The sequence below is a fragment of the Lissotriton helveticus genome, chromosome 2_1, assembly GCF_964261635.1.
Source record: "Lissotriton helveticus chromosome 2_1, aLisHel1.1, whole genome shotgun sequence".
NCBI classification, from domain to species: domain Eukaryota; kingdom Metazoa; phylum Chordata; class Amphibia; order Caudata; family Salamandridae; genus Lissotriton; species Lissotriton helveticus.
Genome location: NC_136059.1, coordinates 1,710,296,638 through 1,710,311,859, shown reverse-complemented (window position 1 = coordinate 1,710,311,859; position 15,222 = coordinate 1,710,296,638).

Genomic DNA, 15,222 nt, shown 5'->3' with positions numbered 1-15,222 from the left:
ATGGAAATGCATTTAAACACCCTCATTTTCCTCCACTCAGCAGCCATTACACGGGTTGCTCGTGCATTTAAAAGAGCGTGTTTTATGCATCAGCCACAACAGAAATCATGTCATATTAAGCACAGTTTGCCCTAAACCGGATGAAAATGCTGTAGCTGAACTAGAATAATTCCATTGTGGAGTATTAAGAACAAAGAGCAATTTATTCCCGAATGAGCTTGTTATGCGCCTCGCTCTGGTCTACCTACGGGCCCTATCCATTAACGTTTCGCCCTCCATCCACATGAAAGCCCACGCCACTTCATTATAATCCTCTCAGCCAAAATGAAAAGTGTTGTCCTTGCACGCACTATAAAATGCGACGGGTTTGCTCCAATAAAGGTTGGAAACATTTCTGTTATTACAGAGCAAACTTAGATATTTACTGAGTTTGGTTTTACAAGAGTTAGGACAGATTTGTCAAGATTAACTCTACTAGAAAGCCCCCACGCTGTGCGAAGGGCCAACGTTTGCGTTCTGTCCTATTTGCTATACTTCAAACGCTGATGATGTCATCGACCACTTAGCTTTAAATAATACTGTACTTCCTTGAAGCTAAGCATGAGTTAGCATCCAGCCACAGCACTAAGATACAACCTCGAGTACAATTATCTTCTCACAGACGATCTCATATTGGTTGATCATGTACTATGTGTAATTTGAAGAAATATCAGGCGCATAATGCGTGGAACAATTATGCCGTTTCCTTTTGTCCATTATTTGTGTCTGTTTTCATTTGATACTAGTATTTCTCGCAAAGCTAGGCCACTCTAGCTGGTATTTGTTGGATTTGGCCCTCTCTGCATGGTCACCCCCACACTTTTTGCCTTCCACCCTCCTGTTTTCTGGGCACGTTTTGGCGGCGTTAGGACTCTGTGCACTTTACTCCTACTAGCCAGTTCTAAAGTATTTGTGCTATCTCATTTAATCAAGGTGAAATTGACATAACCCCAGTTGTCACAAATATTTTACTTATATATACCCAGAGCCTGTAACTTAAATGCTACCAGTGGGCCTGCATCACTTATTGCGCCACACATTTAACTTACCTTTTCAAACATGCCTAAACCCTACCATTACTAAGTAATCAATGGGATAGGGAGGAGGAATGGGTGTCCATTTGCTTCCCCTGGGTAAGTATTGAGGTTATCAGATGCAAAAAAATGCAAAAAATGGACACTTGTAACAGATCTAAACCATTGGATAGATTGATTATGGAATTCTCAAAAACACAATGTTTTTGTTGGTATTGCGGTATATATCTTTCATCCGCCCCTACATTGTTGTTATGGCAGTTATCATTGAATACCATAAGACGTGCTAGGTGCCTGCCTCATCCAGAGGCTCCTCTGGTCTAGATTCGCAGTGTGCAGAGATCAAAAGGTGAGGTAAAAAATGATGAAGAAGTAGTAACCCCCCAAAAATTAATTTAAAATTAGGTCAACACCCAAAATTTTATTAATGGTGAGGATCTAAAAGATAAAATAGTTGGTACTTATACTAGATCAAGTAACTGGATCTAGAAGTATAGCGTTAAAGAATGGTGTCGACATGTTTCAGCCCCCTATGGCTCAACGGAGTCTGCAGGGCTTTCGTCAGGACTAAACAAACATACAAACATTGAATAGTTACTTACACCATTTGTGCAGTTACTACGATGGCTTACTGGTTAACTAGTCAGTGGCCAATCATGCTCTTTCAATCTGCAAAAGAGGGACACAAAGCAGAAAAATACAATACATATATTGTCGTATTTTTGTATGTACAAAGGCACCAGAGTACGTATTAGTCTCTACTAAGGTATTAAAAATTACAGAAAATTTCTGATGTGGAGTTTAAGAAGGAACAAATGAGGCAAAGAACTGAGAGGCTGAATTGAGCGACTATGTTGGTAAAAGGATCCTGCATTGCATGGAAGGGTCGTTGAAATACTGCCGCCGTAGTTGTGACAGCACTAACAAAGTGAGAGGGTAAGTGGCAAGGTGTCGATAATGTCAGAAGAATAAGATTACACTCCATATAATACACCGCTATCAAGGTTTACAGTCATTCGAGAAGTGCGGTGCCTTTGTAAACACACGTATATGAGACGGAAAGCTGTGAGGTGTGTCAGGTAATAACATAAGTGCAATTGCAAATTATTCGCCGTTATGTTAGCATTCATGGCGTACGAGCGCTCTGGTTGTATGAAATCATCTGCTATTACATTTAAGTAGCGCGAAGCATTTATGGAACTCTTTCCTTAAAGTTGGAGAACTGCAAGGCATATCGAAACATAAATGCAACTGAAGTCAGTTTTCTAAGTGGTGGAAGTCTCCTCCCACGCGGGTAATGGCGACGGACGTGTGTTTTCTCTCTTTGCAAACTAGCGGTAAGGTGACTGATTATTGATTCATTTTCCATTCTTTCTCCCAGCTCTGTGGCTATTAAATAGCTGGTATCCCCTGACGGAGCCTCTTGATACTTAACATTAGGTAAGAGCGCTCGCACTCCGGAAACGCCACTTTAGAAAACTGACTTCAGTTGCATTTATGCAATGCAGAATCCTTTTACCAACATAGCCGCTCAATTCAGCCTCTCAGTTCTTTGCCTCATTTGTTCCTTCTTAAACTCCACATCAGAAATTTTCTGTAATTTTTAATACCTTAGTAGAGACTAATACGTACTCTGGTGCCTTTGTACATACAAAAATACGACAATATATGTATTGTATTTTTCTGCTTTGTGTCCCTCTTTTGCAGATTGAAAGAGCATGATTGGCCACTGACTAGTTAACCAGTAAGCCATCGTAGTAACTGCACAAATGGTGTAAGTAACTATTCAATGTTTGTATGTTTGTTTAGTCCTGACGAAAGCCCTGCAGACTCCGTTGAGCCATAGGGGGCTGAAACATGTCGACACCATTCTTTAACGCTATACTTCTAGATCCAGTTACTTGATCTAGTATAAGTACCAACTATTTTATCTTTTAGATCCTCACCATTAATAAAATTTTGGGTGTTGACCTAATTTTAAATTAATTTTTTTGGGGTTACTACTTCTTCATCATTTTTTACCTCACCTTTTGATCTCGGGACACTGCGAATCTAGACCAGAGGAGCCTCTGGATGAGGCAGGCACCTAGCACGTCTTATGGTATTCAATGATAACTGCCATAACAACAATGTAGGGGCGGATGAAAGATATATACCGCAATACCAACAAAAACATTGTGTTTTTGAGAATACCATAATCAATCTATCCAATGGTTTAGATCTGTTACAAGTGTCCATTTTTTTGCATTTTTTTGCATCTGATAACCTCAATAAACCCTACCATTGCAACCTGTGTTAAGTTAACATATTGACCTCACAAAAGAAAATTGTGTATCTACTAATTTGTTACATTTTACTCTATTTTTCTAAGTTGATGGGGGAATTTGCTTATGTTGTGTTTTCACTTTAGTACTGATTTCTGTGCTGTATACATTTACACATTGCCTCTAAGGTAAGTCTCACTGCTTTTGTGCCAAGCTACCAGAGGGTTAAGCACAGGTTAATTCTGTACTTTTTGTGGCTCACCCTGTGAAGGATTGTGTCTGTTGCTTGATTTGGGTTTCACTCCCCTCAACCAAAAGCACAATTTCTCACAATATGCCATTGCATGGAATCCCTCTGGTGTTTGCTTTACTACTACACCATTATTTCTACTTTGCATTTCTTATCAGGGTTTGCACTATGCAAAGCTGTATTGTTTAACACTGATTTCAGTGTGTAAAACTCCTTTTTGTGTAAACATTTATCCACCCTATTGTTTGGAACACTTTGCATCATAACTTTGCTAGTGCAACATGATAAAAAAAACTGAGGCAAAATGTATTGGTTTGGGACCAAGAGATTTTCAGAGACTGACAAGGTTGCAGCATGTTAGAAATGGGGGTCTCTAGTTGGCAATAGTTTGCACCTTTGTACAAGTAGGGACCCTTCTTCCTAGTCAGGGAAAGGGGAAACACTTCTAAAATAACCCCTGCTTATCTCCTTGGAAGCTTGGCACGAGCAGACAGGCATCTCTCAGAGGCAGAGTGTAAAGCATTTGTGCACACATACAGTAATACAGTGAAAACACAACAAATGGGCACCACACTACTTTAGAAAAATAATTAATCTTTATCTAAACCAAACAAGACCTAAATGACAAAATATCCAACATACTATAATAACAATACGACGTTTAGAAGGTAAAAACAGTTCTGTACATAGCAAAGTATAGATGCAACACTTTTAACACATAATGCCTTGAATGCATCAAAATCATAAACAAAAACAGCCGCAGGGAAGGTGATACGTTGGTTCCTTATGCACAGGGAAGGTGATGCATCCGTTCCTTGCTCCAGGGGAGGTGATGCGTCTGTTCCTTACTACCATGCACTGTAGGTGATGCATCGGTTCCTTACTGAAGAGGAGGTTGGTTTCTTATTGGGCTGGGAGGTGATGCGTCAGTTTCTTACTGTGGCTCCAGCGTTGCTGTAGACTTGCCACCCGGTATGATGTGTGAGGATTCGGGATGCATCAGTTCTCAATGCGGCTGCAATGGTGCTGCATTGATCTCGCCATCCACACAACCCATATATTCTTGCCGTCGCACTGCAGGGCCTGCAAGGGTATCTGTGTGGTGATCTCGGACTTCAGAAATTGGTGCACGAGATTCGGCGTGTGGTGATTTCTCCAGCTGCAGGCAGGCGCTGGTTTCTTCAGTGGCACGGTGGCAATGCGTACGAAACGGGTGCAAACGTGTCACACTTCTTTAGTATCATCTCTTTTCCAGCTACCAGCAGCAGGAACAGTCTCCAGAGGCCCAACACTGAAACAGGCAGCTCTTAACTCCCAGCAGGGAGGTTCAGGGGAGCTGGTGGTGAAGTCTTTGTGATCCTGAGACTTCAGAACAGGAGGCAAGCTCTACCTCAAGCCCTTGGAGATCTTTTTCAAGAAGGATACACAGCACACAGCAAAGTCTTTGTCCTCTGCTTGGTAGAAACAGCCCCTTCAGGCCAACCCCAGAGAGCACACAGCAAAGGGGCAGTGCTTCACCTTCAGCTTTCCCAGGTTTTCTCTTTGGCAGAGGTTCCTCTTGAGAACAGAGGAATTCTAAAGTTCTAGGGTCTGGGTCCCAATATTTATACTCAATTTCTCTTTGTGCTCTTGTGTCAGAGAGGCTCTGTGCTAAGTCAAAACCAGTTCTGTCCTCCCAGGCCCACCTTCCCAAAAGGAGTTGGATACAGCATTGTGTAAGGCAGACCAGGCCCATTCAGGTGCAAGGAAATCTTCATCCACAATTCTAAATACAGACCAGGTTCATTCAATCCAGCCCTGACTCATCCAGGAAAGGCAGAACACACCTCAACCCCCCACTAGCTGTCTACAGTGAATGCGCATCCCCAGCCCCTGTCACTCCAAAACCAGACAGTAAATACACAAACAGGTAGAGGCACACAGAATGGTTAGACAACAAAATGCCTCCTTTGGCATTTTCAAACATACAATCTATAAACCGTCTTTACTAAAAAATGTGCTATTATATTCTGAGAGTTCAGCAAGCCTAAACTTTACTCCTCTATTTTGTTTCAAAGGGAAGTTATACTTGTAAATTGTTACAAAGCATCTCCCATTCTATCCTATGGGACAGATAGCCTTTCCATAGTGAAAAAATTACACTGTAGTTCACTAACAGGACATGTCACACACATGTCCTACCTTTCACATACACAGCACCCAGCCCGTAGGGGTACCCTGGGCCTACCTTAGGGGTGACTCACATGAAATAAAAGGGAAGGTTAGGGCCTGGTAAGTGGTTGCACTTGTCAGGTCGTCATGGCAGTACAAGAACTGTGCACAGTCACTGCTGTTGACATGACAGTTCCAATCTGTGCACAGGCACTGCAGTGGCAGGTCTGAGATACATTTACAGGCTACTCATGTGGGTGGCACAATCAGTGCTGCAGGCCTACTAGTAGCATTTGATTTACAGGCCCTGGGCACACATAGTGCACTGTACTAGGGACTTAGTATTCAATCAAATAGGCTAATCATGGATACACCAATCCATAATAACAAGTTACACTGAGAGCATATGCACTTCAGCACTGATTAGCAGTGGTAAAGTGCCCAGAGTCCTAAAGCCAATAAAACAGGGCCAAACACAGGAGGCCAAAAAGCAAAACGTCTGGGGATAAACTTGCGGAAAAAGCCAGGTCTAACACAGCATATATGACATCAATATTCAGTCAGACAAGCTTGTAGCTAAGAAGTGAAAGACAGTAGGTGGATAAGGAAAAGCTACAGTTTAAGCCCTTAAAAACCTACTATTGTGGGTGCAGCTATTGTGTATTAGATTTTTAAATGTACTCTAAACATAAGTTGCTGCTTTGTCATTTAATATTGTACTGCCTATATATTTATATAGCATTTTCCTACACCTTGTGAGTCCTAAAGTGCAATGTAGTGGTGATCATCTTGCTTATTCTATTCTTGATTATGCTACGCTTTTGTTCTATTGTTATGTTGATGGCTTTAACCATTTTTTATTTTTTGAGAAGGAAGTTGTCAAAAGCTAGGGACCTTGTCCATACATGTCTGGCGGTGAGGGTGGAGTTCATGGTAATAACGTGTTCATTTTAATCGGTTCAAGGCCATTACTCAAAGAAAGCAGGGCACAACAAATATCTCATAAACAGTTAGTAAAAACCATGCAAGTCTAAATATAGAAACTGAAATATAAGATGGTTACTGAAGTGATGTACCTCAATGTATACTCATTTTAGAAGCAATTATCTAACAGACTTTGTAACTATAAAATATATAACAAAGCCAAGAATGTGACCACTTTGGCACACATGCCTTTGCTGGACCCCTCTTAGACATGTCTTGAAGCCTTCCATGACAGTGAGAACATTATGCTGCTCAATAAAAACGGTTTTATGTAAACATTCCTCGAACCTTTCAAAGGTGGATATAGAGACATTATACTAAGACAAGTTTCTTCATAAAGACTGAACAGTCTCCAAACAATGTTGACGAGGTGGTACCAATTTCCCATCAGGGCTAATCTGAACTAAAACATCTCAATATATTGTCTCAAATGCAACATTTTTGCTTGTTATCATATTGATAAACTTACTAAACTACTGGTGAGGCCACAAATTGAAATAATGTGGGAGCAAGATTACACCAGAATTTAAAGTACTCATTGTTTAATAGTTGAAAGAGAAATTGACTTGCTTATTAGATTCAAATATTTTGTTTCTAAAAAATACGTTATTTTAAGCAGTAGAACTCCCCATATTGAAGCCATATGATAATAGCTCAGCATATATATCAGATTACCATACAGCTTCCTGATTTTTATTCCATCATTTCATTGCATTGCTTGGACCTAATAATAAATTCACCAAATTATTTTTTGAAGCAACGATTAAAAATGTAACTCAGTGTTCTCTTAGCAAGCTAGCAATGTGGGAAATTGCAAAATTGTGTTTCAGGAAATATGAAACCGAATTGCATAATATTCATTCGGAAGACATGTGTAATACAAGCGGGAGGAGAGTGAGGTGGGGGTGCTGGCTTGAGTAAAAAAATAATGTGACATATCATCAACAAAATGCGATAAGTATCGCAAATCGTAGTTAGTGCATTTTTTAAATATTGCCATCTATCCCTGGATTTTCTCATCCTGTTATCAGCGTATTATCAAGGCGTTGCGCAGAGGCGATGTGAAATCCAGCGATAGTGGCGTAAGGCAGCCATAGCGGGATGAATCCTGCGATGATTTTCGGCGACAATGGGAAATCACGCTGATACACAAGTGTGGACTTAAGATTAGAATCCACCTCCCATTGTAAGGATGGTTTAGTCAAGTTTTGATCAGGCGTACAACATCTGCGATGCTCGCGGTTAGCACTACTTTATTTATCGCTGGTGCTGCATTGTAAATAGTGCGAAGTTATGCTTGCATTGTTTTTCATGCTGTCATTGTAAGGAATGCCCGCTTTGCATGTCATTAGCGATAATTATCGCTGACATGCAAAGCGTTAACTAAGCGGCTGCTATCGCACGTAAACTAGCGCTACATCATCTTAGCGAGGCCTTGCTAATAGTGCGATAATTAAATCGCCGCTTTTTGGATGAAAAATGCCAATAAAGTGGCGAAAAGTCACTTGATGGTATGTCCCAATGTCTTCCGTGAACCCTTTCTGCTCAAATCACTCTTCCGGTAAAAACATGTTTGATCAATTGTGCAAAATATTTCAATTGTAAAATTTGCTGAATTTTGCTAATTCCGCTTAATACAAAATTCATTATGTATGCAGGGGGTCTAAAAATTTAACACAGGTCTACTTTCTCAATGGCAAAATGGCCAAATTCTTGCCCAATTAATGCTTCAGGAGTACTATCCTGCAGTTGAACCACCTTATGCAATGCATTACATTCTATTAAAAATAGTCTTGTAATACTTTTCCACTGTTGGCCATTTGACAATAGCTTGAATTATACAGAGTCTATAAGTAGCAGGAAGGCGACAGGTTCCTGCACAAGATCGGGCGCATTTCAATGTCAGAGTTTTCACTTAAACTGCCAAGGATAAAGTAGATTGTACAGTGGTGCCCTCTTAACCCTATTTAGTAACATTCTCAAATGTTAAACCTTTAAGAAACTAGGAGAAACAAGCATTGGAAATGCAATAGGTCTCGCAGCATTAGAGTTAGTGCTTTTAGAATTGTTTATGGGTTTTTTTGTAAATCTTTAGCATTTTTGTTTCCTGTAGGCAATGCTAAAGAATTACAAAGAAAAAAAGCCATAAACAAATGTAAAAGCTCTAACTCAAATGCTCCGAGACCTATTGCACTGTGTGAGGGTGAGGGGTTGAGGGTGAGTGAGGGTGAGGGTGAGTGAGAGTGAGGGTGAGTGAGGGTGAGGGTGGGTGAGGGTGAGTGAGGGTGAGTGAGTGAGGGTGAGTGAGGGGTTGAGGGTGAGTGAGAGTGAGGGTGAGTGAGGGTGAGTGAGAGTGAGGGTGAGTGAGGGTGAGTGAGGGTGAGGGTGAGTGAGGGTGAGTGTGAGTTAGGGTGAGGGGTTGAGGGTGGGTGAGGGTGAGGGGTTGAGGGTGAGTGAGGGTGAGTGAGGGTGAGGGGTTGAGGGTGAGTGAGAGTGAGGGTGAGTGAGGGTGGGTGAGGGTGAGTGAGGGTGAGGGGTTGAGGTTGAGGTGTTGAGGGTGAGTGAGGGTGAGGGCGAGTGAGGTGTTGAGGGTGAGTGAGGGTGAGGGTGAGTGGTTGAGGGTGAGGGTAGGTGAGGGGTTGAGGGTGAGTGAGGGTGAGGGTGAGTGAGTGTGATGCTGAGGGGTTGAGGGTGAGTGAGGGTGAGTGAGAGTGAGGGTGAGGGTGAGTGAGGGTTTGAGGGTGAAGGGTTGAGGGTAAGTGAGGGTGAGGGTGAGTGAGGGTGAGTGAGGGTGAGGGGTTGAGGGTGAGTGAGGGTGAGGCGTTGAGGGTGAGTGAGGGTGAGTGTGAGTGAGGGTGAGGGGTTGAGGGTGAGTGAGGGTGAGTGAGGGTGAGGGGTTGAGGGTGAGTGAGGGTGAGTGAGGGTGAGTGTGGGTGAGGGTGAGTGAGGGTGAGGGTGAGTGAGGGTGAGGGGTTGAGGGTGAGTGAGGGTGAGGGTGAGTGAGGGTGTGTGAGGATGAGGGGGTGAGGATGTGAAGGCGCGTTTGGCAGTGTATGTTTTAACGCTCGGAATATCATAATGAACCCAGACATGACAGTCTCCAGCCAACAGCTGTAAATAGTTAGTCAAGTAAGCTCCAGTGGCCCTGCCAAAAGGGCGTGTTTTTTTCGTGTAAAGTTTCTTATGTTCTTGTGAGATAATCAGCCACCCTAAGTTCTAGGGCTCTGTGCAATGACAGAAGTTACAATTCTTGACCAGAGGCCCCACTTGGCACACATGCAAATCAGAACCAAACTTTCCTCTAAAAGGAAACTCAATCCGCAACACAAGACCTGTAGTGCCGATAATGGTATGATACGGATATAGTGCTTTATACTTCCGATGGCGCTGAAGCTACATTAGAAATGTCACCGTGCGTAAGGAATTAGACTTAGCCATGCTGATTAACACCCAGCTATCATGCGGTAATGAAGGTCATGCTTTTGATACAAACTACTATTCTTGTACTCGTCTGTCCTGCTGGATCTGTTCCACGAGGAATAGAGTATTGCACTTGATGCCTTCCAGGAGACACGGAAACTTGCGTTGCGACAGCCACGCTGAGCCGGTTTTGTAAGGCAGCAAAGCCTTCAATGCTGCTGCCCAATTTGTAAGTGTCCAGTGATCGGGAAAGCCCGTGCTGCTAAAATGGCGACACCCCGCAGATTGCTCTCCAGATTGCTCTCCTGAAGCTGGCTGCCTGATGGAGTGGAGAGCGGGCGGGCAGAGAGAGTGAGGGGGCGGAGCGGGGGTGTGGGAGGAGTGCGGCTGGCTGCCTGATAGAGTGGAGAGCGGGCGGGCAGACACCACAGACAGTATGCGGTCAATAGGCTTGTGTGGTACCATCATTTTTCAGGGCTATAGGGTCAGGATGTGGTCCAAAGCACCAGAGGGCGGACAATAACTTGCGGACGATATCAACTCGCTGGACAATCGCACTGAACTGCCCACGTCATCTGTTTGTTTACCCAGCCTGTTTTGCAAACCTGCAAGTGACTGTGGTTGCAATGATCCGGGAAGGCGTCAGTCAGGGGAAGCAATTAGAAAACACAAATGCATTCTCTCCAAAGAGCGTGGGGAGAAAAGATGGCATTAAAAAACAAGCTCTCGGCATTGCGTGGCGGGAGGGGGCGGGGGGAACGTCGAGTCGGAACAAAAAACAAGTGAAAGCGGGATGTAAGTAGGGGGGAGGAGAAGTCTGGGCAGGCAGGATGACTCAGGGGAGGGGGCGGAGCGGGGCAGAGCGGCATGTGGGTGTGAAGAAGCCGGGCCTTTGAAGTGAAGCTAAGCTTCACTTCAAAGGTGTCGGAGGAATGCGGGCGGCTGTGCACGCGCTTTTAAGCTCAATGCACATGCGCATTGAGCTTAAAAGTCACGGGCACTGCAAGGAATCGCCACGATTCCTTGCAAGTTAGATAAAGAGTCGATGAGCCCCTATAGTCTCGCTTGCTCGATGCGCATGCGCATCGACAGGCGAGACCTAAAAATACGAACCAATTCCAAATACCACAATTCGTGTCATTTAAGTTCAAAGTTAAAAAATTGGGGAGTCTTAATACTTGGACAATGTGGTCAAAAGGTATTTAAGGCGATCAGTGTTCTTCCTCTTACTGCATCACTTTATACATTCATTGGAATGCCAGCATAATGAATCTTGGGCATTTTAAATTTATGAGGTAGATGATCACCATCAAAACTTTTCAAAATTACACATTCTTCCATGCACCCAAAATGTTGACTATTTATTAGGGAGTAAATCAGAGGTGTATTTCTGTCAATGCAGCATAAACATATCGCTCCTAATGGGCCATTTAATGACTAATAGAATGAGGCCAACAATTGTTCAGACAGCATTTTTTCCCTGTTTTGAAATAAAATGGTCGAAAAGCCCCCAAAAGTGTGAAATACCAAAGCAGTCATCTTTATTTCTTTTTCAAAGAGATGACAATTAAAATTCCCAGCGAAAATAATTCTCTTTGTAAAAGCCATCCATTTATTATGTCAATTACTCTTTTAGCACATATATGGATTTCTCCAAATTCAGACTCTCACAGGAGACGCATATACATTAAACATGAGGAAGTTATACCTGAAGATGGGGAGATTTAAAGTTCAACTCAAACTACAGAAAAAAAAATGTTTTTGCTGCTAGCATCCCTCCAAGACTATAAGAAATGTAAACTATAGTTACTGAATTCACTCAGGGTCTTCTTGGTTGTGTCAATTTTATAGTGTTACCAATTAAAACTGAAACTGTCTAGAAAGCAATCCTGTAAAAGCCAAGTCTCTTGAAACCAAAGTAAAATTGCTCCGCTGCATTGCAGTAAAGAGAGAAAGCACATGAGCACCATATTTACTAAGATGTGGCCCTATTCTGCTCTCTTCCTGCGCTGAAACACTTTTGGCTGCCTTGTGGCAATACAGACACCCTTGTGGCATAGTGCAAGTGATTCTGTGTTGTGGGCAGGCATAGTTTTTGTGCACAAAAGGGTCACTTCCTGTACAAAAAATATGTTTAAAGCATTTTCCTTTTTGTATGTGTGCTGTAAAATGTAGCACATATGCAAAGAGAAACCAACGAGGAGAAATTAAAATATTTATCCTCGTTGCACCTGCCTCAGGGCGGCGTAGGATTTTGGTGCAAATTCCTGTCTACAATTTGCGAGTCGCTAAATGGTACCTATGAACGAAAGAGAACACATGATTGCGAGTCACTAATGACTCGCATCGCTATTTTGGTTCAAGGCTCTTTGTGAGTCTGTAAATGCCCGCACATAGCGAATGCCTCAGAAAAGCCCTTTTTGCATACACAAATAGCGAGCGCCGCAAAAACAAGCCCATATTTTGCTTGCAAATTGCGATTCTGAAATAAAGCATGGAAAACACTTGCTGGTTGAGCTGAAGAACCCAAAACAGGAAGTGGTGTCCAAGGACACTCCTGAGGAAAATCACTAGCACATGATCAGGTGTAACACCACAGTTCAACACTGCTGTTTGAGTCTAACTGAAACCATGAGCAGCAAGGTGAGTGACAAGGAGCGGCTGAGGAAGCTCAAGTTCTCAGAGAAGGAGCTTGATATAATCATCGAGGAATGCAGTCACTATGAGGAGCTATTTGGTAGGGTCTCACACCGTGTAGCAAAGGCTGACAAATGAAAGATCCTGGCGTGGAATGCAGCAGTGCATCAATGCCCATGGTGTGGCACACAGGTCCCTTGATGACATAAAAAAGCAGTGGTAGGACCTGTGCTCCAGGGCCAAGGAGAGGGTGGCAGCACATCCTCAAGAGGCACAACGGACTGGAGGGGGGCATCCACTGCATCAGAACCATCCACAGCTGAGGCCATGGAGGTGAAAGGGCGAGATTTTGATCGATACCTTATATCTATTGATCCAAACCTCGATCTGGTCGACTGAACCTTTATTGCCTGTCTTGGAAGGAAACAGTACACCTATCTGCAAGTTAGTTCACCCAATAAAGGACTCTACTCTTAAAGATCACGGACAACTTCTAGGTTTCAAAAGTTTATTGTAAAGATATAATGAGCTGCAAATACAAGCATCTCAGAATGAGATTCACGAGATACACAGGTCCAATTACATACATGTGTTCTCGAAAAGCCCTCAGACGAGCAACAGAAATCACTAACACAAGTTCTAAAAATAGCAAAGCTATCAGCATAGACGCATATCTCTCCTTCATTTAGGTTGGAGGAAAACAAACACAGGTTAGGCGTCCCTACCCTGTTCTAGATGGTATCCCTACTTAACCAAATCCCAACCTAACAAAGGTGTCAGCAATGAATGACCCCCAAGGGAAGTCACCCACTCTAAGTCTCTTGGTGAAAACCTAAAGTTCTCCAGTTATGACCCCTCACTGCCTACCCATCCGCTCTCTAAAGGGTCCTCAGGTCTCTGCTCTAACTCCACCCAGGGGTGCTGTCCCTAATACAAAATAGTCAACAACATTTGAGACGCCCCTTGCGAAACGCCTCTCACGTGGTGCAACTTCAGGCTTTTTCCATGATGCTTTGTATTGGGCCTCAGACGTTAGAGTTGACCTTGCTTCTCAGTCTCTTCTCCGGCCCGCTGATACCCCTTAAACATTCCAGAACCCTCCTCCATGTCTGGGCCGTCTACTGAACAGACCTCTATTCATTCACTTATAATTGGATCCCCCCTTTCCTGTTGCAGACAGATATCTGCCGCCAAGAACCCAACTCTCATAGACTTCTAAAAAGGCTTGCAACATTTCTCAGCCCAGACATGTACGTGTAAATCAATGCTAAAACATTTCAGGCCTACAATATTTCACATTATGATTATAGCATTCAATTTCTTCATTTAATTAAAGCATGTTAAAACTCTTATTCTATTATTTAGAAAACATTACTCTAAATCATGGCCCATTAATGCAATGACCAAAAACGTTAAACAATCTGTGTCGTGAAAAGAAACACCTTCCCTTTTAGCTCCAGCTCTGGCCCTGAGGCCTACCACGTTCTGCGTTTTACCACAGACCATCTTATATGTTAACAGCTACACGACATAGATTCAAAATAATCACGTCTAATAAAATCATATAATGTCACACATTTCTGTATTAATTCCACTTCTACTTAAATCTCTATATTAGCTATACATTTAGAATATAATTTCAAATACTATTAGCACTCATGGCATTTCTCTTCATGAATTATGCTCTCTATAGGTAAGTGTGATGTACTCATATATTTATCTCAGTTTGCGCTCTCTCAGTTCCCCCCTTTGATGACCTCTCGGGGTCATCACTAACATTTAAACTGCAGTTATTGCTGGCATTCTCTGCGCTTCCAGAGCTCTCAGGCTCCTGTACTGATTATCTTGTATGGCAGCCAATCTCTGCAACTGTTCTCTTTGGGCCCTTTCTGACCTTCTTGCTCTGTACCATTTGAATACCCTCACCAATCCCCACAATATTATCCCACAGATCAATATTATGATGATAGGCTTTAGGATATACCAAATAAAGCTTTTGCCTAAGGTGGAAAACCACCCTCCAACTGTACTCATTCCGTGGCCCACCTTTTCCCAGACATTTTCTCTACTCAAGTCTTCGATCTCTTTGTGTATATTAGTTATGTTCTTAATAACTTTCTCAAGGGGTTTTGAAAGGTCTGGAATGTAAGTGCAACATTCCTGAACCTTCAAAGCCTTACAGACTCCGCCCTCTTTTGCTAATAAGACATCTAATGCAAGCCGATTTTGAAGAACCATAGCCCTTATCGATTGCATCTCTCCTTCTACCAGCATTAAGGACTGAGCAGTGCTGGCAGACAACCTGTCGACAACTGTTGCCAGTCGTCTAATTTTAACATCATTAAGGATTATTCCCAAAAGAGGGAACATAGCTCCAAAGACATCTCCAACCATTTCTGCATCGCCTAAATCTCTCCTTCCCCTCGATGATGTCTGGCCCTCA